General features: G+C 40.2%; 1 pseudogene; it reads right to left on the reverse strand.

The window, feature by feature from the left end:
* Positions 1-20,699: 20,699 nt before the first annotated feature.
* Positions 20,700-22,699, reverse strand: LOC101923878 (uncharacterized; annotated as a pseudogene).
* Positions 22,700-23,110: the final 411 nt, after the last annotated feature.

Consider the following 23,110-nt stretch of genomic DNA (forward strand, 5'->3'; position numbering starts at 1 on the left):
TTTTATAAACTAGATGCTTGTTATAGTAATGAATTATTATTTTCTTTGCAGGTGTCTTCCAAAGGCATCTTTCTATATTCTGCACAAATATAACATTTCATATACAAGCTCCTGCTCACGATTCATTTGCTCACACATCTCCACCTGTGTTATGTCATCTGCATTGCAGCTGCTTCATTTGAAGAGCACAGATGCCCCCTAATTCCTATGCAAAACCTCCAGGTGCACATATGTGTTTTGAACATTGCAGGACCTCAAAGGAGACTTGACACCTATATTTAAGCATCCCTCAAACAGTTTAATTCTACAGCTGAATACATCTATCACATCCACTTTTAATATTCTACTGGTTTAAAGGGAAATATTCAGGTTAGCTAGTCTTTGTAGATAAAAATAGGAATTAAGGGTGCATTTCTGTGGTGGCTCCCTAGGACTGCTCAGTGTACAAATGGAGAAATCGGGATCCACCTGACCTGGAAAAGCAGATAATTTGTTTTAGTTAAGTTAGCTTAGGTATATACTAACCATGGTATTATCTAGTGAATACACATTTTTAACTAAATAAATAAACAAACACTAGTTAGTGAAGAAGGATCAAACTTTTGGATGTATAAGGCTGCTCAAGATTGTTCTGTTGAAAAAGTCATTCCCCATTCTTCCCTCAGATACACTACTGAGAAGGAGACCAGAATGAATACCTGCATCCTTTCAAAGAAACATTTGTGTATATTCTGCTCATTCCTCTCCCTCCATCATCCCCACTTTCTGTGGATTTGGGATTTAGTTTGAAGACAGGTAACTAGTTTGGGTTGCAAATATATGTAGAGTTTATTTGAATACTGCTGGAGTTGATAAGTCAAGCTTCCAATTAAGGGATGTTCCTTAAACTTGAAGCTTTCTGATTATCATTCATTCCTCTTGTTACTGTCATTAGAAGGTACACAGGGAAGAAAGATGAAAAGCAAGTGGGGACTATATATTATTTCATCCAGAGTCCCTGGAGCACACTGAAGATGGTAGGAAAGACAAATCAAATAACTTGACTGATATTAAGTCAGTAACTTTCTCCATTTTACTCCTCTTCCTTTTCTTCTACTCCCTCAGTTGGGATATGCTGACCTAGTATGCACATGGATAACAGATCTTAAACTCATGGAACATTCAGTTTGATTACACTTTATTATAGAAGTTAGATGAGAACAAAAGATAAGAATGCCAATCAGTGAAATGGAGACTCATTTTAGCTGAGATAACACAAAAAATGTTTATGAACGAACGCTCAGAGAGAAACTGTTTTCCAAATTGCAAATTTTATATGTAAAATATTTGAGGAATAATATACTGTCCTGGAATACATACTGAGAAAAGCTTATGGAGAAAGAGTACTACTAAGTTTGCCAAAGCAAACTCTTCAACATTAAGGAAAGCTGGTTGCATCTGCAACTTTAAATAAGATCTGTTAATTTCCTGTCACTGTAAGTAAAGTGATCATACGCTACTTTTTTTTATGGGACTCCTTCTTTATCTGATGCTCAGAGTACCCTGCATTAGTCAGTGGCCTTTGCTCAGATTTTATCTGTGGAGAGATGTGGACTTGCTATTAAGTTAATCATCAATATGCTATCTTAGGACTTCCCAGACAGCTGTAAATCCACTTTCATACGTCCTTGCAAGACTGTAGAATAGTATTATGTATGTTTCAAAATAAAAAATAATGCATTCACTGAAAAGTTTTTTTTAAAAAAAATCATTAGTCATGTATGAGATGATGGAGTAAGTGATAGTAGTGATAGGGGGACAGGCCGTCATTCTTTAGTTGCTCACATTTGGTGAAATTTGTCATATGTTGTGAACCAAAGATCTACCATGGCAAATTTCAGCGTAATGGCTTTAATTTTGGCAAAGTTATAAGAAATTGAACCCCAGAGCCTATGTTGGAAAAATACTACCCAGCTATATTTTGTTAACTGTTAATATGCCAAAGAACAACCAAGAATAATAAAGTTTTTTTGTCAGATATTGTACCATGCAAACAAGTCTAATTTTTTGAATTAGGCCTTTGGAATGTATTGTACAAAGTATGCTAATACCTTTTAGATGATAACAGGCTTAGCCAGATGAAATATACATCTAATATTTAAGGAATCTGTTATATACAGTGAGAAAAGTTTTTGAAAGCTCACATAAATGATGTTGTGCTAAAATTAATCAAGGTTTCTTAAGTTGTGTTGAACAGAAATATGGCAAAATGGGGCATAATTAAAATTTACAAATTAAATTATTCTGATTTCCAAGGGTGTAAAAAAGTAACTATGATATTTAATGTAATTTTTCTTCCTTTGCCTCCAGGACTGTTAAAAGAGCAGCAGAAAGTAAAGGCCATGACACTGAATTAGGAGTCTTGAAAATGAGTTTTGTTCGCAGCTCTACAAGTGATTTGCTTTCTGACCTCTTCACTCTTGCTTCTTTTAGAATGTGACAGTTTAGGGATTTTGGTTTTTATTTATTTATTTATTTATTTATTTATTTTTGGGGGGGAAGGATTACACCTTGACAAATCTCTGGTCCATACCTAGGCAAAATAGGAAACTGTACAGAAAACCAGACAACAATAAGAAAATAAAAGGCAGATTTAAACCTCATCTTTTTAATAATCCATGTGACAGGAACAGGAAAGATTTGATTTAATGCATTTTTAATATTCCATTTCTAATTTCTGAAATCTCTAAGTTCTTATTTAAACTATGACTAATAGTGATAGAAACCTGTCTACCGGACTTGCAATCATTAAATGCTAGCCTTAACAAATTAAGATACTTTGGTATAAATTTCCCATGGTATTAAAAATGTGGCAGACTTCATCAAATCACACCCTAGATGGCTTTATACACCATACAGAAATTCCTTCTAGCCTCGGTCCTCAAAGCAGAAGCTGTTGCTATGGGTCATGCTAACCCTGGCTCATCATGTTCTCTCTGACCTAGACTTACAGGTAACTCATTTAGCTCTTCTGGTGTCTGCCCACAATAGCAAATAAATCTCATCCAAAGCCTCTGAAAAGCCAAGCTCAAAACCTGGACTAGTATCATGCTGAGTGTTGAATTTAACTAAGCAGTGCCAGCAGACCTATCTCATCAGTCTCCACCAGCTAATTTTTATTTTCCTAAACCAGCTGGGGACAAACCAGCATCCTCTTCTAGGCTGAGCCCAAAGCTTAATCACAGATCCAAAATTATAGGAACATAGGACCGAATCTTAGGATCCAAATCCTGATCATAGGACACAAACTTTTTGTGAAGCTTTTTTGTGGTGGCATAGTTTAGTGGTGGACTTGGCAGTGGTATGTTAATGGTTGGTCTTAAAGATCTTTTACAACCTAAATTATTCTACGATAAATTTAAGTTTTAAACTTAGCCTGCAACCCCAGTAGGTCCTCTATGTCTAAATGATATTCCTAGTTACGGTGACATTAAATCTAATTCCTGGATGGGATGTCCTTCCAGGTGCTATCTCTTTTCAATTTTGTTAGCAAGCTCTGAAAATCATGCACCTCAGTACTAGTATTAGTTTAGTGGCTTTTCCTGGCCTGAACTTTAAACTCCAGCTGAACTCTAAACCCTGCCTGAACTCAGCAAGGTTGACTCTGCCAAGCCAAGCCTAGCCTAATGGGATCTAAACCAATAAAAAAAACCAATAACCAGTTTTCAGTCCTTGCTATATTTAGCCATTGTCCCCAAATCCCTAACTGCTCTACTTTAATCATCTGCTTTGCTCTGTCCTACCCCTAACTCTAGCTCAGACTCTTAGGAGCTTGGAGTTTACCTAGTCTATTGAGCCTTGTTAGCTAATATCCTGACATCACCTTTGAACTCAAGGTTGACCCTTAACATCTCTAGAAGTACTTTTTTCCTTGCAGTCTCCAAAGACCTTTACTATTATAGTAAAAAAGAAAACTGAATAGAATGATTATTTTTTTTCCCCCTGGAATCTGCTGCTTTTACGGAAAGATTTTTAAAATATAGACATCCATATAGATCTTCCACAAGAGAGAGGTGCTGTAAGAGAGCTTATGCGTTACAGTGTTCAGTACTGCAGCATTCAACTTTTAGACATGTATTATTCAATTCAGTTTATTGGGAGGTGAGCTATACTTGTGTGAAGCATGGCTATCAGATGGGGTACCTTAGCCAAATAAATGTTACCTACTCTGTAAATCCTGACAGACTCCAGAATTATTTAGTACATGCAGTACAATGCTAAGTTGGTACTTTAAACCTCTTTCACTGAAGTGAAGGTACCTAAGGTTACACATGCCTAAGGACATGTGTGTTAGGCAGCAACCATTGGTAGTTAAACATTGGTGATAAAGGTGTAGCTGGTTTCTTGTCACCTCTGTGATTCTGGAAAGCACTTTTTAACTGTTATAGAGGTCAAAGACCAAAGTCATGGGCTTATGGATGTCATTCTGAGCTAGGACCTCAGCACAATGCTATGTTTCTAAGCGAAGAACTGTTTTGTGACATTGAAGGACTGCTTAATTGTTTCCTTGTATTATATTTTCAAGCATGGGAGCCATTCAGCCTTAGCTGACTGCTTAAACCGATTGTTCAGACATTTGAGAAGTATGACACTCCTAGAAATAATTTCTTTGTAATTGAGCTCCAGTCTGCATGGTTTGCCTTCCTTCTTTGTGTGTTTTTCAGTTCAAGGATCTTGTCTTGTCAGTATATATCATAAAAGAGGCTCAGGTAAAAGCCAACAATTCCATGTACGAAAATCTCTGAAACACTTGTTCCCTAACTTACACAGACTGTTTTTCTCTGTTCTCAATGACTGTTGTGCAGCTAATCTCACTCAAATTGAAATGTAACGGTATGTATACATAAAGTATATATGCATACACATTCGTGTACATGCATGCGCATACTTAAACACATCTTTGTTTTACACAGCTACCGTGCTCTGACCTGATTAAAACAGTCAGTGTGTGGCAAGCTCTCTCTCAGCTGCTGTAATAAATGGATATTCCTTTTAAGACCTCGAATGACATAGCTTTGTGGCATAAGAGGATTTTTGAGTCTTGTACTGATGTAAAATGTTTTGATGCTATTGATAGGGGTGTGTGTGTGCATTGAATAGTATTGTCCTGAATAGGGTTAGCTCGTCGAAAATCAAGACACTGTAGTACAAAGCATCAAAGCATCAACTCTTTCTGATTGAGCATGTGGAAATGTACATGTGGATTTGCACCAAATCCGTCTGTGGCTGCATTATTCACAGGACATGATTACTGATGATTGTTCTGATGAAACTTGTCACAGGATTATTTTGAATCATCTGCTTTTATAGCAGCAAAGTTTATAACCCCCATGCAGTGGGAAGACAAATAGAAAGAAATGCTGTAAGGTTGATTTTTGGGGGTTTTATTCGGTAAAGTGTTCTCAGATTTCACTCTGATGTTGCAGTATATGGAATTTAAACAAAAGCTTTCTGAAATACTTTCTGGACATTAGGCCCATTTTATCATTTACATTTAGTTTGTTTTGATGATAAAATTAAAAATATTGCACTGGTTCTTATTTTAGCTTCTACCAGGCTTACCCTATTTAATTACATACATTCACTATTATGCCAGTGGTGGAGGTTCTGTATGTGGAGGTGAAGGTTATCAGAAGTTGTATCTTACTCTCTTTCTTTACACTCCCTGAAGTCCCCTGATTTTCTGCATACAGCTTACAGTCGCTGTCTCCTTTTCAGTGTAGTCAGTTAATTATTCGCTTTGTGATGAATGCTGGATGTTAGCTATATTAGGAACCTTTTGTTCAGCTTCAGTAAAAAACTTTTTTTTGTTTTGATTGTGGTATATTTTCCAAGAAATAATATATTGAGTTAACGTGAACAAAGCATACTAGAAAACAAAGGGGGAAAATACATTCTGATATTTTTAATAGTTGCAATGTAAATCATCTCAAGTAGCCTTGTGGGAAAATTCACAACTGTAGAGAGGAATATATATGTAAGTTGTTGCTGAATGAGGGCTTGATATGTTATAAAATATGGTCAGAACTCTATAGGTTAATTCATGTAGGTACAAACCTTGACAAAATAAAATAGCCATTGCTCATATCTCTGATGATGCTCTTAACCATTAAGACCACTGCTGATTCTTAATATTAATCTGATATCATGATTTTTAGTGCTCCCCTTTCAGATACTTAGGGTCACAGGATGTTAGAAGATTCAAAAGGATAGAAAGATGATTCTGTTGTAAGCTGAATTTAGAAAAAAAAAAAAAAAAGGCTGTTACAGGAATATTTGTGGCCTTGGCAACAATTTGTCTGACCATGCAACATTAAAAATTATTTTTAAACATCTTGGTAGTGCCTTTGCAGACATTTCTGTTTGTTCTGAAATAGCATATGAAGTAGCCTTAACATAGCTTTCACTTTCACTATTAAAATGAACAAAAATCCTAAAATAAGCATCTTATGACACTCTAGGCATGTGTTCTTTGCTGGCATCTTCTCCAGTCAGTTCCATTTATTGTGGAGTGATCTAAGAGTGCATGAACTGGTTTTCTTTCATCTGAAGCTAAACTGGAAGATGTGATGGAGGTATAGATCAAGTTAATACACTCCAGCCATAAATGGACATTCTCCCCATATGAGAGCTAGTCTGAAGTAATCCCTCTGCCATGGAAGATGTGTGGTATAGATGTCAGGCCTTTCTCAGCAACTCTCTCATTCAGCAGATTAGTACATAATATACTGGGCCATGCTATCTGCTAATGCAGATGCTGCCTAACGTGCAGCGTTTTTGGTCTAAGTGTTCTGAAATGTAATGACACCAGTAACAGTTCTCCTTTCAGGTCAGGCTCGAATACATTTGTAAAACTCCAAACAGGTAAATCAAGTGAAATCAGAAGGTTCCATAGATACATAAGCAACATCAGTGTAACGTGCTTGAGCAATGCAGCATGGGAAAGTGTTCATCAGTGATGGACTACATATTTAGAACACAGATTTATTCACAATAGTTGCAGAAAGAACAGAAGAGGAAAGAGCAGCCTTTCTGTGAAAATAACTTTTTGAAGCAGCCTATGTGAATTTTTTGGAAAAATACAGGTGGACTAGGAACTTAAAACTTGACATTAAAAAGGGAGCAAACTGACAACAGAAATTCACTATGCACTGTCTGATCAGAAGGAGCAGCATGACAGGACAATAAAAGAAATCAAAAGGGGAAATTGTCTAACCACAGCTATTTAAAGTGAGTGGTAAACATATACGACTTGGGATGATGGATGATTCTGTTTTCATGTTTCTAATAACACCCTTGAGTGGGCTAATCATTGCTCTGAGAACATGCCAAATTGCATGTGCTGTCTCATTTTCATGGAAAGGGTATAATGGGCACAAGTTTTTGATGTTGTCACCATTATTATGATGATCAGTGTAACAGCATGACTGTGTGAATCCTGGCAGGAAAGACTCTTTGCAGTGCTTAAGCGCATACACATATATGCACATACATGCACATCCTTGTTCTACTGTACATACAATCTAAAAAGTATGATATTCTTCTGATTTTCTTTATAAGGCCAAGTATTTCCTTGGAGCCTTGATCAAATCTGAAGGTAGTGTAAAATACTGGAATAGAATTCACTGAGATGGTTAATAATCAGCCTGAGTAATGGGCCACAAAAGGAGGGTCTAAATAGTAACTTTCTCAACAAAGGTTTTATGGAACTCTTTAAGTAAATTAGTTTTATTTTTGTGGAACCTGTACACCTAGGTCACTGATCTAACTTCAGTTATCTAACGTTTGGCATCTAGTTTCAGCATACTCATTTTGGCTACTCATCTAAGGCAAATGAAGGAAGAGAGAATGTCACCTCTAGAAACTGATTTATCCTATCACTCTGAACTACTGAGATGTTTAGATGAATCATCTTTGGGAGTCCCTATTCTGAGACTATAAAGTGGCTCAGAATATTCTACATATTTGATAATATTTTGTTTAAAAGGCTGAAGTTATTTGAACTGAAAATCAATAGAAAGAGCCCAGCATCTCCAGAATCAAACCATTTCACCCTCAGACTGACATAAAACAGGTGGATATTGGGTTGAGACACTATTTTAAGCTACACACCTACTTTTAAGAAATTGGTTGTGGAATCCACATGACCTCCTTTAGACAGCAAAGGTTGGCACTCGTTCGTCTCCTTAGACTAACTAATGAAGAGAAGGTGCTTCTGAGGTGCAGTTCATGTCATCCTAAAGGAGTTGTCTAAAATGTTTCAGATATATTATGCCCTAAACCACTTATTTCCCTTTATGAAAGGAGCCCAGGGAGCCCAGGGACAGTACTTCATGTGCAGGGGTCTGTGTTGTGAAAGTTTCAAGTTAAGTGATATAGGTCAGCTTCTGAAAATTCAATCCTTATCACCTAAATACAAACAAAGGACTTAATACAGCGTTACCAAGACTAATAAATATCTGTTCATGCCTTCTTTGTGAACAAAGACTACATGTCTGTAGGCAAATAATTTCAATGGGCCACTTTTATAGTAAGAAGCTATTCACCAGTGATAAGAACAAGATGAATGGGAACAAATTTTACATTGCATTGCAACAGGGTAGTCTTGCAGGGATAAGAAAGAGGAGAAATACCAAAAATGATGGCACTCATGCTGTTATTAATGTTGCTTCACGGCCACTGCACTTTGGACCACATGATAGAAGAACAGCTGAATCACTGTGGTCCTCAGCAATCTAGGCAACAACAAAATCTGGTGCTTTACTGATGCTTACAACATTGTGTAAAACCAAATAATTGAATGCAGTTTGTAGATGGGGAAGCTGTTTCTTTGTCTTGCCTGTCAAGGCTTCTCAGGACTACCATTCTAAGTAGAATACAGGTAGTAGTGGAAGCCTAATTGAAATAATAGCTTTTAATGGATGAATTCTACTGGAATTTGGGAAAACACAATTTGAGAATTTCTTTCAAGGGAAAGAAATATGGCTATAAGCAAGGTAGAAGCAAATAAGTACAAGAAAATAAGGAAATTTTTCTTTATTCTTTAGGAGAGTTTGTTGATGATTCTTTGGTCTCTCTGAAAGCTCCTGTTTCTTTGTTTCATTAATCTGCCTGACCATTGCGGTGTTTGCTAGCAGAACATATGGTGACTACCTGACCCTGTATATGCAATCAGGCAGAATACAGGCAGAGAACTAGTCATCACTGCTCACTGAAATGTTTCTGAAAATGGTCATTTGATGTGACCATTTTTCTTCTGGGTCTCTGTTGCTGCTGTCAACAACCAACTCAGCAAAATGACGAAGGGTATATTTCTCTCTGGGGACATATGTCTGCCCTTTCGCTAGATATCTGCTTTACAATATGTTCTAGGGCATGAAAGGGTGTGAAATCTGCCAAGGACTACAATGTGTGCACACACTGTAGAAACACTGCCATTTCCTTAACCTTTCCATGGCCTGCTCAGGCATAGCAAGGACTAAGACTTCGTCCTTAACAGAGATAAAGATGTCATAATAACAAAAAAATAAATAAAAAGTGTGGGAAAGATTTTTATACTCTGAAACCTCAAGTCTTGCTCTACCCAGATCAACAAAGTATGTTCACTGTTGGAGTCTTACTAAGAAAAAAGAAGTTCTGTTGAATATAACATTATATTCACAGAAATGGAATTGAAATGAAAGCAAAGTTCTGAATTTGAAAAGTTCACTGATTTTTCTTTTAAACACTGCTAAAGTATTCCTTCCACCTGTCCTTGTATAATAACACAATTAACATTTATAGCAAAAACCTGACATGGTTCTTAAGGAGACTTATTACAAAGATTAGACACAATAAGATGGTTATTGTTTTCTGCCATTAAAGACCTACTTTAGGTCAGAAAACTTGTTTCATGTTGTTCTTTTTCTGCAGTCCCTTGATGACCGCTGTACCCTGGATTTCAGTGGGGTTTAGCTGCCTAGGCTCTTGACCTTAGTCTCTTAACGAAAGGATGTTTTCTAACTGAAAGACATCATGTTGGCATCTTTACTTTGTCCTCACAGAATGGTCACATTTCCTTTTTCATACCATATTGAAGATGGCAGGAAAAATCTTATACACAGCTGACATAGAAACTACTCTGCATCTTTTATTGTAGTTCTGTTTTGATGAGAAAAGCCTTTTCTTAGGCGTTTGCTCAGAAAGGAAATCCGTGTCTGTGTTCTGGCTCACTGTTCAACTATCTAAAGCCAATCAAATGCCCTGTAGTTTACAAAGGCAGATAAAGGCTTGTGTATCTTGAAGCTGTTCATACCAATTCCTTTGCATCATGTGTTTAATCTAATCTAAGCAGGAGTTCTTTCTTCTCCCTCCAAGAAGTGCTACTGGCCTGTACAGGTGACAGCACAGCAGCGATCTCTGCTGGCATTAACTTTGAGGATTGGAAAGACTTAACTTTGCTGATGAGTAAAGTCAAAGAGAGACCTGGAAGTGGCTTCGACCATTGCCTGCGGACAGCACAGGCAATGGACTGACCCCTACTGATGCCTCTGAGATTTTTTTTTTTTTTTTGGTTTATACCATAAATTGCAGGAAGCACTTAAAAGTAAAGGTGATTTTTCTTATTTGTAGCATCAATGATACAGAAAGATATTTCAGCAGTTAGTTTACATCCTCTTCAATAATGTTCCACTAAGCCCGTGATCCATTTTTAAGTAGAAATCTTAAAAAGTTATTGACATAAAAGTGGTGTAAAATTATTTGGTTATGAATAATCCTTTGGTATTTAGAACACTTCTTTCCTCCTTCCTTTATTCCTCCCCCATCAAGCCACCACAATGTAATTTTTTAAAATTAGGTCATCTACAGGTCACCTACTTACATGTTGACTGCAGCAATTTTTTATTGTAGATATGCACATGCCTTTGTTCTGCCCAAGCATTCAAGAGTTTCTTTGCTGGTTTTGCTTTTGTGTTTGTTTTGTTGCTGTTGTTTGTTGTCGTTTCTGGTTTTGTTTTTCCTTTGTTTTGCATAGTCTTAATTACATTACTTTTGCTTTATTTTTTAACAAAAGCATGCAAGAAAAATAACATTCTTTTAAAGTAACTTTTCTCAATTAAGTCAAATGTATCAGATAAGACTAGGGAAAATGCTTGCAAAGCACTGGTCAAAGAGAATGAGCCCTTTCCTGTTAAATAAACTTTAAGAAAAACATTCTAAATGATCTAACTTGTATTATTTGTTGAATGCAATCACAGATTATATTTGAACAAGCAAATAACAACAGGATCCAAATTTCCTCCAAAATAAACAGAAAGGGGATATGTTGCATGTCTGTATCTATAAATAATAAATTCTTTAAAGTTTGTAAACAGTAAATAAATCAGTAGTTTAGGACAGAGCTTAGTTCTGCTCTCACATCATTTTTGCTGGTGCAATGACTTCAGTGAAATTTCAGTGGAACTGAGATTCACTGGTTGATGAGAATTAAGCTTCCTGGTCTGATGCAATGAGCCTGAATTACAGACATTTGACCCAGGCAATTTCATTAGTGATTAAAAAGCATACAGAAAGCAGATATATGGGGCATAAGGGACAATAACTGGAAGTTTCAGAATGGATTCAAGGAGGAAAATGCTGTTACTTCACAAATTTTAAAGGTATTTTAGTTCCTTCTCCCCCTTGCTGCCTGTGGCTCCTTACAGGCATTCCCATTTGTGATGGAGGAAATATTTATTACAGTCTTTGGTGGATACATAATGATCAGTTTAAACCATCCCAACTTTAAATGAAAAAGTTCATTTTAACTTGCACCATCCTATTAACCTGGTACCCCATGCACCTACATGAACGCAACATGGCTGAGAAAAGGGGTAGTGGTGCAGGAGCAGAAATGTGAAGAAGTGACGACTACAGGACCAAAACTCTTTGTAAAATTACAGAGCACTTCTGGCTTAATGAGAATGAGCTCTGCTTAGGCACCTTCTGCTGGCAGTAGATAGGGACTCCTCCCCACGCAGAGCTTAATTTTCCCACCCTGAGCTGCCTTCCCCGGGCTTGTACTGAGCAGGAAAAAAACCTGAAAGATTTAGCTTGCCCTCAAAAGAAAATGTATGGCTGTGGTCTGCAGCTGCAAAGGGACATGTGTGGTGGTGCATCTCACCTTGTCCGCTGGGACACTCTACGATGTCAGGAATCCTGTTAGGACTTCAGTGTCTGTGTAATGAGTTGGGCGGTTAAGCATCCCTTGACCATACCGGCAACTCTTGCACGGCTGAGGTGGAAAACTGCACTAGCTGTACCAGAAACATTCCTTATCAGAAATACAACACCTGACAGCCTTGAAAATCCCTTAACAAGACTGGGAGCACTTTATTATGACTCTGAGTCATAATATCAGTGTCAATGGAATTAAAATAAATAAATAAATAAATCCATTAATTAACAATTTAATTGTGGCCAGGACAGAAAATTACTGATGACTAAAGCCGATCACCTCCAAGTCTATAAACAGAGGTCCTAAGTGAGGCCCTTTGAGCATTCCTGGACCGCAGGATGCTGTGAAGAGCATCTCCCTCTGAGCTGGAAGCCTCTTAGAGCTCACAGACTCCCAAGTCTGTGATATTATGGGGACCATCATTGAAAGCTGACAGGGCCTGGACTGATTCCCCTGCTTCTTGAGGCTCAACCCTTCACCCATTAAGAACTGCAAAGGCACTCGACATGAGTATTTCACTGAACTCGAGGGGAACTTTTAACAGGTATATACCTTTGTACATGTCTCTGTACTTCTTTTGTGTCTGTGTACATGTGTGTGTAAACTAATTTAGTAACATCGTAATCAGTATAAGTGTTATCATTTTGAATCCATAGTTAAGTGACTTCTATAATTTAAGTAAATCCTATTTGATTTACTTTTATCACTAATGATAAATTAGTTGATGATTAAGTGCTGCTAAAATCCTGTGATCAACCTTAAACTGTGAATATACCTTATATCCTTTAGACATAAACTGTTGACCAAGTCTGAGACTAGGATTGGGTCTAGCTGCACCTAAACTCTAATAAGAGTTTAGAAAGCAAGGGGGTCCACTCTGAACTTTGTCACTTAACCAGAGGGTCTTCCTTACCCTTCTACATTTTTAGTATTTATATAAATCATTCCAGTTAATTTTGATTTAATTCTTCTTTGTGTGATTTGTCTATGCAGCAGATAAATCATAGCCTCTTTTTGCTACTCATACCGACAGTGTTACTATGTCTGTCTGCAGTGTGGGTGTAGCGAAAAGCCAAATGTGCTTTTGCGTTTCATGCTGCTGTGGGACAACGCCTCTGCCCCTGCTGCATCACTCAGCACCAGCTGGCTCTTCTGGGGCGAACCAGGAAGTGGAGAGAGTCAGGAACCCACAGTGTTTTGCCAAATTAGAGAGCACCCCAGGAGGCGAACAGAGAAGGCATAGGTAATAGTGAACAAAACATATACTTTGCTCATATTCCTGACAACAATAGTTTCAGTTTAATTATTCATATGAATACTTTGCTGGAATACTGCAATTGTAAATGTGCTCTTGCATATTTTATAAAAGTGATGACTTATAGGACTAAAACCCGGAAACGGTATTCAGTCTGACTGGCAGGGCAGCAAGCTGGGCTGCTCTCCAAAAGACAGGGCAGAGAAGAGGAGAACCATCTTCCTTTGTCACCTCAGTGTGGCAGTACCGTGCCTTCCCAGACCCTCCCCAGACCAAGGACTTCAGTGTGTTGTAAAAAAGCATCCACGCTACAAGAAGTGCATACCCATGGACATACTGTCATTGCTTAACCATTCCACATGTCAGAGAAAAATTGTTACATAGAGAGATATTGCCAGCGACCTGCACGGAGTCCATGCAGCTGGTCCTATTTTGTACAGTGGAACTACAATCTGTTTTTTGCTTAACACCATTGTGTTTGGGCAGGCTGTGACCTTAACAAAAGGCACTGTGTTATGATTTGACTTCCCTGCTAAAGATGTGTCTGTGCTATGATATTCCAGACAGATGTTTGTCTAACCTATTCTTAAAGACCTCCAGTAATGGAGAATCAGTGATGTCCCCAGACAATCTATTTCATTGCTTCATTATCATTACTGCTAGAAACTTTCCTAAATTGCATTTTTATCATAATTGCTTGTAGTTGCAAGCAACTGATTTCCAGAATGGCAGATATGTAAATACAAGGGACTGTTCCCTCATAAGTCCTCCATTATCACTTTTTTTGACAAATTTAAATAAAACAGTGTCTATATTTCAGAAAAGGGTCATTTATGAAATGTTTAATTCCTGGCACTAGCCGGGACAAATTATATCACAGTTTCCAGCAATGCAATACCCTATGCCACTGGAATAGTGCAAAAGAGCCAGAAATTGCCTGTGAACATCACAATAGAAATCTTGGAAGGAAATCTTCTAGTGGTAACTATGTGAAAAATCTTTCATATGGGTGTAAGTATTTGCAGACCCTCAGCCTTTCCTCTGTTTTGACATGATGCAGCAGAATTTCACATTGCAATAAACTGAGTGCATTGCTCAGTTTAAAGATGTTACTTTAAGAAAATCAGTCTTCTCACTTTATTCTTTTAACTGTACCAAGAAGAATTTGAATACTTATTACTTTGCATAGACAAAAATGTACCCAAGTCCATCCTGAGTATTGAATGCTATCATTCTGATTTAGTAATGTTTGTGCTTTTCATAAATGTAATTGCCTATAAGAGTAAGTAGGATATGAAGCCCACTAGAGATCTGTCTTTCTAGACGCAATTTCATTTGATGAAGTCCAACTATGAAATCTTGTGACTTGCCCCAGATCTTGAAAAAAACCCCACATTTGGACGCGTAAGGTCTTTAGATATCCTCTAATTGTAAAAACTAATGGAGTCAGAATTGAACGTGAGTTGGTTAATTAGGTTCATTTTTAATTTACAGGTTATCAAACCAGTGTGAATTGTTTATACACTAGAAAGGCACAGTACAGTACAAAAAGTAAAATAATTTAAACTACAAATGAAGAAAGTTAATGAAAAAGACTATATCCAGACCTCTTATGTCATATCTGCAACAATACTCACATACAAAAGATCATGCGGTGACTACAACCTGTATGTAAAAGCTGACTGTAGGATCAGTGGGGCTGCTGTGGACACTGTGAAGTACAAACAGATTCAGAAGCAAAGGAGTAGACTGTCCCATCCTAGTTTCTGGTCTGTCTAGTTGTTATGAAGCAGAATGTGCTTTGATGTCAAATACAGAATTAAACAGACAATCCGGAGTGGTGAATAAAATCTCAAATGATTGCAGAACTTTTCTCCTAGTAGTAATTTTGAAGAGTAGAACAGTTTAAGGGTCAAGTCATCCAATCAAATGAACTTAATAATATTGCTGTAGGAGTGTAATCTCAAGGAGGGAGATATAATAACTATTGCAACATGCTACTAAGAAAAAAAAGAGTGCATTTGTAGTATACTGGACAGGATGGCTAAATGGCCTGCCTCAGGGACAGCAGGGGATAGAATCATCACCAATGCAACTGACTTTTTTCTTTTGTGTTTCAAAAGTGTCAGTTTTGCAAAACAATGTAAAAAGAGAATAAAAGAGGTTTGAAAAAGAAAGTCTGAGCAATTGGAAATGAAAATAGAAACATAATGATACCTGAAATATGCTAAATCATACCACAATTCATGTATTACCTTTTCAGCACTACTTCAAATAAAAAAAAAATTGTGAAAATGGTGCAAGCCAATAATTAACCTTTCCTGCTTAATGACACAGTAAGTACTGTAGCCACAGCAATGTTAGATGACTATTTTCTGAAACATATTCAAGACTGTTGGACCACATCTTACAATCAAAGCTACAGAATCCACAAAATAAATTGATCAGCATGAAAGGAAAAGTCTGTGTGCAATTCCTATAATTTTTTCTCCCTTGGGAAAGGGAAGAGAAGCTGCAAAGGGAGTTAAAACTTCCTCTCTCTTTTTGGCTGGGAATTTCCCTTCTGCATGAGTCACTGGCTGTGTATGACCACTTCAGCTAGCCCTGTAGTACCCCTGCCTAACCATTCCTGACGCACTTTTGGACAAGCAAAACGCAGTTGCCACTGCCTGCCCTTTCCTATGCGTGTTGATGTTCTGTAGCATGAATATTTGAGGACAAACTTAGCATTTGCTGTTAGTTCACTACTTCTGGTTTAGTAATTGTCCCTTTTATCGTGTATAACCCTGGAAGTCTGATATTATGCTCAGACCTTTCTACTAAGTGTTTTTGAGATATTTAAAAGTGTTATGTCACCTAAGTGTACAAAATCAGGTAGACTTATTGCTTTTATAAAGGTAGTTGAAGAGATGTATACAGAGATTAAGGCTAGGAATATTAAGAGGATTCACTAGTGGTGTTTCAAGCTTGGCACAAAGAAATGCTTGGCTTAAATGGAAACATTGGTGAGTATTTCTGATAACCTTATCTTAGTGACTTCGTAAAGGCCAGACAGTGATTTAGCGGGAGATCTCAGAATGGACTTAGGAAACCTGAACTCTCCACTCCGTAGTCTAACCACATGGAAAATAACTATATCACATGGAACAAAGTCATATGCCAAATCAATATGACAGATTTGCAATCATTCAAAGGAACTTTTATATTTGCTCTGGAGTTAAGCTTACCTATACATGTGGGGACACAAAGGAGAAGACTGACAAAACTCGGAGTTAGAAGTAATAGCTTCTGATGCTCTTGATCACTTCTGCATCAGAAACTCTTAATAAATGGTTGCACTACTGCAGCATACCGCCAAGGTGACCATCTGTCAGTTAGCTTCCAGGGTATCTAAGGAAATTCTTTTCTAAAGCAAGATTATTATTTTATTTTTAAATTGAGGAAGAGGGCTCTTTATAAACATCTTTAATTTACCTGATGACTTTATGGGCTAAATTGTTAATAGGATAAGAATTCTCAGCAATAAGTAAATAACATCAATTCTCATCAGATACAAAGCTCATGCAGAGATTGAATGATGAGGGTAAAAGCTATCACGGAAACTTGAATCAAATTTATTAGCAGATGTTCAGTCGTGCAGAAGAATTATACATGAATAATAAAGTGCAATGCTAGCTGAGAGCTCTCAATTTCTCGCTTTTCCCAGGAAGTACCTTTTAATGGAGGTCTTCTCCCAGAAGCTTAACATTGTGTGGAATTATAATTAAGCCATATTGAGAAAACATTAAAGTGACAATGATTTACAAATGATCAAATTATTTTGGGGCTTTACTGACTAGAATGATTTCTGTTATGACCACATATCTTTTAAGAAACTTGATTCAAATGTAAAAACTACTATGGGGATTCTTGAGACAATTAAATAAAAAAGAAACTGAAAGTGTTTCCTGCAGTTTCCTCTTCTTGTTTAATTAATTAACCTTTGTGTAATTGTGTTTCAGCCTGTGACAGCCTGAGACGGGGAGATTTGATGTTAGACCTGGAGTGATGAAAACGCAAACAAGGTCAAATGCTGCCAATCAGGAAAGTTTATTGGAATGGAGTGTTGATAAGAAAAGAGTGATAAGAAAAGGAAAGAAAAGAAGGAAATCCAGCAAGCAATTGGGGTAGAGTTGGAAGAGACTGTCACCACCATGGATCCAGTGGCGTCCTGTTGGTCGGTAGTTTCCTTGCTCCTTGGTGGGGGTCTCCAGATGGCACACTCACTGTCCGAGGCACCCTCACTCTTTGATGGCGCAGTCTGCCCATAGGGCATTCCGGGAGCCCATTTCCCTGACACAACAGCACGTGCTGCACATCTGCACATGCTCCCCGTCTTGGCACTCTGGTTCCAAGGGGTGCACACGGTGGCCGCGTGGTCCTTTGTCATGGTATCGCGTGTGCCTCAGCAGGTTGAGGTGGTTGGTCGTGTCTGGACATGTCCTCAAAACAATGTGGCCATTTCTTGACCCCGTCTGATGTCTGGGTTTGGGTGGCTTTCCTCCTTGTCTGGTCCACAACTGCTGAGTTCCCATCAGGCAGCTTTGCACCAAGCTCAGCAGGGATGTAAACAAGCTTCAAGACAGTCAGCTCACAATGTGGTCTCCCACACCACCCTCTATCTTAAAGATTGTCTCTTCTTCATCCATGGTGGTGGAAAGGTAGAGAAAAATAGTAAGGTGTGGAAAAGAGAATAGTTTTATATGTTTACAACTGTGGTTTCAGGCTTAGACTGAAATAAGACACAGATATGTCTGACATCAGAAGATGAGGCAGCTACAAATTGCATACTTGAAATAGTATGCTGGATCAACTGTACAAAACATGGAATTAAACATGGGAGGAATAATAACAATGCAACACCACATAACATACAGAAAAGGATGCATTTAACCCATGGGGTACCTGGAAGCCAAGAGAAAGGATCAACTTCCCAACTCTCCCAGGTCTGTACAGGCACATGGGGCAGTTTTCATATTCCTGAAGTAATATGCTTAACAATTTGACCATTATAATCAATTTTTAAACAACAATTAGAATTATTTAGTTTACCACAGACACTCTTTGACTAGCAGGTAATTGAGAACCATTCAGTGCTGGAATATCACTGTTTGCATCTGTGTGGCCTGGTCTGCCAATAGATTAAGGGGGGCTGTCTCATTGGTGATAATTTCTAGGACAACTTGCAACCATATGATGCGATTTAAATTATAGATAGGTTCTGGAGCACCACTAACCAGTTCATTAGGGTTCCTAGTGGCTGGTCCATAATACTCACAGTACATACTTCTCTGCAGTAGTATTACTTCACTAAGTAAAAATAGCCATATTAAACCCTTTATCCTTTGCCACAATACTGATACCTTTGTGATTATTACATGAACATTGTATCCAAGTGCCATTGGATAACTGAACATGGGTCTGATTCCACTTGTGCTTATACCTTGAACAAATATAAGGTTTAGACCATATAGTTATACAATCACAACTGGATGATAACGTCCATTCACAGGTGCTTTCTCCCAACCATACCACTACCAATTCTCCCACTTGAATGCTACTGTCCCCTTCAGTGATTATTTTCCGTTCAGTTTTTATCTTCAAGGCAACAGCTTGATATTTTTCCGTATCTTACCCTCTTGTTTAGCAGAGGCATCTGTAACCCAAACATTCTGTAAGAGTTCTGAAAAGTAAGGGGCGACTTGCACCACAGGGGAAATTGGACCATTTTCAGTTTTCAAGGCAGCTTCTTCCTGCATAGCCAAGGTCTTGGCAGCACCCTCTGAAACCTTGAAAACATTACAGTAATGTTTGATCTGAGCATACCATTTCCGCACCAAGGTTTGTTGTGCCATCCTGTCAAGGGGATGGTGTCCCAGTCAACACAGGTTTTATCACCTTAAAAGGACCTCTGAGCACTATCAGTTATGTATGGTGCATTTGGCCTCTCACAGGGCTAAGCTGACCACAAACAAACCTTTTCCCAAGTGCAGTACCGTTTCTTGGCATTCTTAAAGCTGTCAAGAGTAGAACCCAATAGGTTGAGTGCGTCCTTCTGAAGTAAATGCAAAGCATTCTTGGTCCTCGAGTTGCAAGGGGACCATAAAAAACACATCTTAGACATCGATAGTTGCCATAACGGGATGAGCTTGTTCCTGGGTAGATGCTGCAAGCTCAGCAATGTTTGGCACAGCAGCTAACAGGCCTGAGTTAGCATTAAGTCTTTGATAGCCTACAGTTAGTCTTCATTTTCTGTTTGGCTTATGAACAGGCCATACCGGGGACATAAAAGGAGAGTGGGCCAGCAATTCCCTATTCCTTTAACTCCTCCGGTAGGGGGGTTATCTCTTCCTGTGCCCCTGAGGGTAACAGATAGGATTTGACATTGGTCAGTTGTGAGGGAGGGAGCAAAGGCGCAGCAGGTAACAGCCGCATATTTATAGATGAGGTGCCAAATGTCCAGTTCCTCCCCTTGTCATCAATCCACATCTTACCTTTCAGAACATCGACTCCTAAAAGGTTAAGCAGGAACAGCCCCACAACCACCATTACCAGAGTGGCTGTATTCTCCCCAGGTAACTGCAAACCAACAGTAGCCAATGTTTGCGCTTGAACATTACCAAAGGCATCTGCAACAAACATATGCTGCTCAAAATTATGCTGCTTTGTGCCGCATCTTGACTTTTAACAGCTGAAATTTGAGCTCCAGTAATCTACCAGGAACATTATGAGTACCAACTGAGGTTCCACAAAAGAACTTACTAATAGATCACCTCGATCATTTTCAGTGAGCTGTCTAATATGTACCCACCCTTTGCTTCCCCACTCACTACAAGGGGGCGAGGGCATTAGTTTCCCGTTGGCCTAGTGGATGCGGTTGACTTTCGTCAGGGGGCACCAGGAATCGGGCTCTCATTCTTAACCAGTAGACTTTCAGGCCACCCTAACACCAGCTAGTCCAGTTTGTCAGTTGGTAACCTGTTCATAAGATCTTGGGGAATACCCTTCCACCACCCCACGGTCCACAGACCCTTATGTCTGTGTCCTCTCTCTCTCCTGCTCGCTGATGCTACAGGAGACATCCTTTTATTGTTAGTTGGGTGTGGGGACGGTTTCAGTTCTGTGTGCCTTAAATCTTTTGGTGGACGGAGTGGTGATAGGGATGCATTTTCATTCATAATTTATTAAATCTTGAGCAACTTCTCCCTAAGTCCACATTTTCTTTTCCTGGGGTTCCCAATTAGGGGTTACTATCCATTCTAATGTGACAATAGCTCTTTCACCCTGGGATATCACCTGTATTTTCCCCTGTAATTGAATACCAATCACTTTTAAGGAGTCGGGGAGGCCCCTTATGAGAGGAGTCATTTGTTCCAGGTCAGTCAGTATCATTGTTGGGGATTCCTGTTTAGGTCTAAGCTCATGGTCATACATCATTTGCAGACATGCTGCCTTGTGTACTTTTTCTACTAGTTGGTCGACCGTCCCCATAATAGCAAGGGGATCCCTCCTTCCCAAAGGGTTAAGACCCCAGCCCAACAGGCTGTTCTTTGGGTCAGGGACCAGGGTACACAGTAGTTCCCAGTGGTCAGGAACACTCCTGGCCCCCAGTAGCCCTCAGCTTCCTTTTTGCTCAACAATATCTGATCACAGACAATGACATTCTCCAAACATATTCTGTCTCTGACTCCGAACTTAGGAGTCTGGCCAAACTCTTTTTTCAATTTAGCCAATTCAGTAGCAGAATATGGAACTTCTTTAGTAGTAATTTGAGGAAATTTATTCTCATCATCCTTGTATTTAAACTCAGTCTTGACCAAGGGGTGCAGAGAACTGGTGGGGACATGCAGTTTATACAATTTTCATTTTGCTTCCTCTGATTCATCATTGGGATATTCAATATTTTTTTCAGGCAGTGGAGAACTGTCTTTGCCTGTGAGGAGCTGCTCTTTGAAAGCACCTCGTAAACAATTTGCCTGGGTTCTTTCCTCATTTAGTCGTCCCTTTGAGCTTTCTACTTGCCCTCACAAGGCCTGGACCAGATCTTGTAAAGATTCTATGGTTTGGGATTCTGCTGTGTACTGTCGATCTCTGGCTTCGACAGCAGCAGCCAGGCTGGCACCCCGTCCAGCACGGATGATTGCTTTTCCCTCTCCAGACCGAAAGCCTGCACCCCTTTGTAAAGCACAGGCTCGGTTGGTCACATTGCAAATTACTCCAGATTTTCTGTGCCCAGCCCGCGCGGGGCACGGAGGGGCGAGCCTTGCGTTTCTCCAGGAAGCCGCACAGCACCCCCTGCCCTGGGGGCCGCCGCTCGGTCACTCAGGCCGCCACCCACAGCACCCCCTGCCCTGGGGGGCGCCAGGCGGGGAGGCCGCCTCAGGGGCTCGCTCCTACCCGCCCCGCCCGGCACACGGGAGCCGCAGCGAGGGAAACTGCGCCCCCACTTCGGCCGGGCCGGCCGCCCCGGGGCGCCCGCTGGGCTGTTTCTGCAGCACCCACCCCTGCTCCCCTGAGGGGCGCACACCTACGGCAACACGGGCCGAAGCCCGCTCCCCCGCGGGGCGGCCGCCTCACAGCGCCCACTCGGCTGTCCCGCACTCCCGCCCGCCCGCGCGCGGCGCACACGTGACCCCCGCCGGTGGCGCGCGGCGCTCGCACTTCCGGGTGCCCGGCCCGCGCCGCCGGTTTAACCGTTCCCGCCCGGGACAGCCCGAGCCCGGGGTTCCATGTGACACCCGGAGCGGGGTGAAGATGCAAACGAGGCCAAATGCTGCCAGTCAGGAAAGTTTATCGGAACAGAGCGTCGATAAGAAAAGAGCGATAGGAAAGGGAAGGAAGGACAGAAAAGAAGGAAACCTGGCAAGCAGTCAGGGTAGAGTTGGAAGAGACAGTGGCCACCATGGATCCAGTGGCGTCCCGTCGGTCCGTAGTTTCCTTGCCCCTCAGTGGCACGCTTGGGATGGTGCCTCCACGGTTCCATGGCGCTCCCACCACGGAACACTCGGGGAGCGCGTGTCCCTCACAGCGGTGGCCGTGTGGGCCTGTGTCAGGGCCCGCGCGCCTGAGCGGGCTGGGGCGGTCGGTTGTGCCTGGACATGGCGCCCGGAACGGTGGGGCCGTGCCCTGGCTCCTGCCGGTGTCTGGGTTGGGGCGGCTGCTGGCTCCATGCTGGGCCCACAGCTGCCGAGTGCCCGCCAGGGAGCCGGCACCGAGCTCGGCAGGGTTGTGGGCGAGCCTTGAGGCCGGCGGCTCACGGTGCGGTCTCCCACAAGTTGTCAAATATCAAGAAACAAAGGTCGTAACAAATGTAAATGCATGAACCTGTGTTTTACCTTGCCTGCTCATCACAGACAAGGACAGTTTGTTTTACAACCTACTTAACCAACCCAGCAGTAATAACTACAGGCATGGATTGGAAGAGCCAAAAGCCACTTTCACCTTGCCTAAAGATATTCCTGTTTTCATGGTCCCTGTTTGTGAAATTGAACTGTGGTTTGTTTCTGTCTCGAGACAAACTACCCCTCATCATGATGATCTTGATTTTAAGCAGCAACATGAAACTATACCCCCCTGGTCAG

Source organism: Falco peregrinus, chromosome 7, assembly GCF_023634155.1.
Source record: "Falco peregrinus isolate bFalPer1 chromosome 7, bFalPer1.pri, whole genome shotgun sequence".
Taxonomy (NCBI): domain Eukaryota; kingdom Metazoa; phylum Chordata; class Aves; order Falconiformes; family Falconidae; genus Falco; species Falco peregrinus.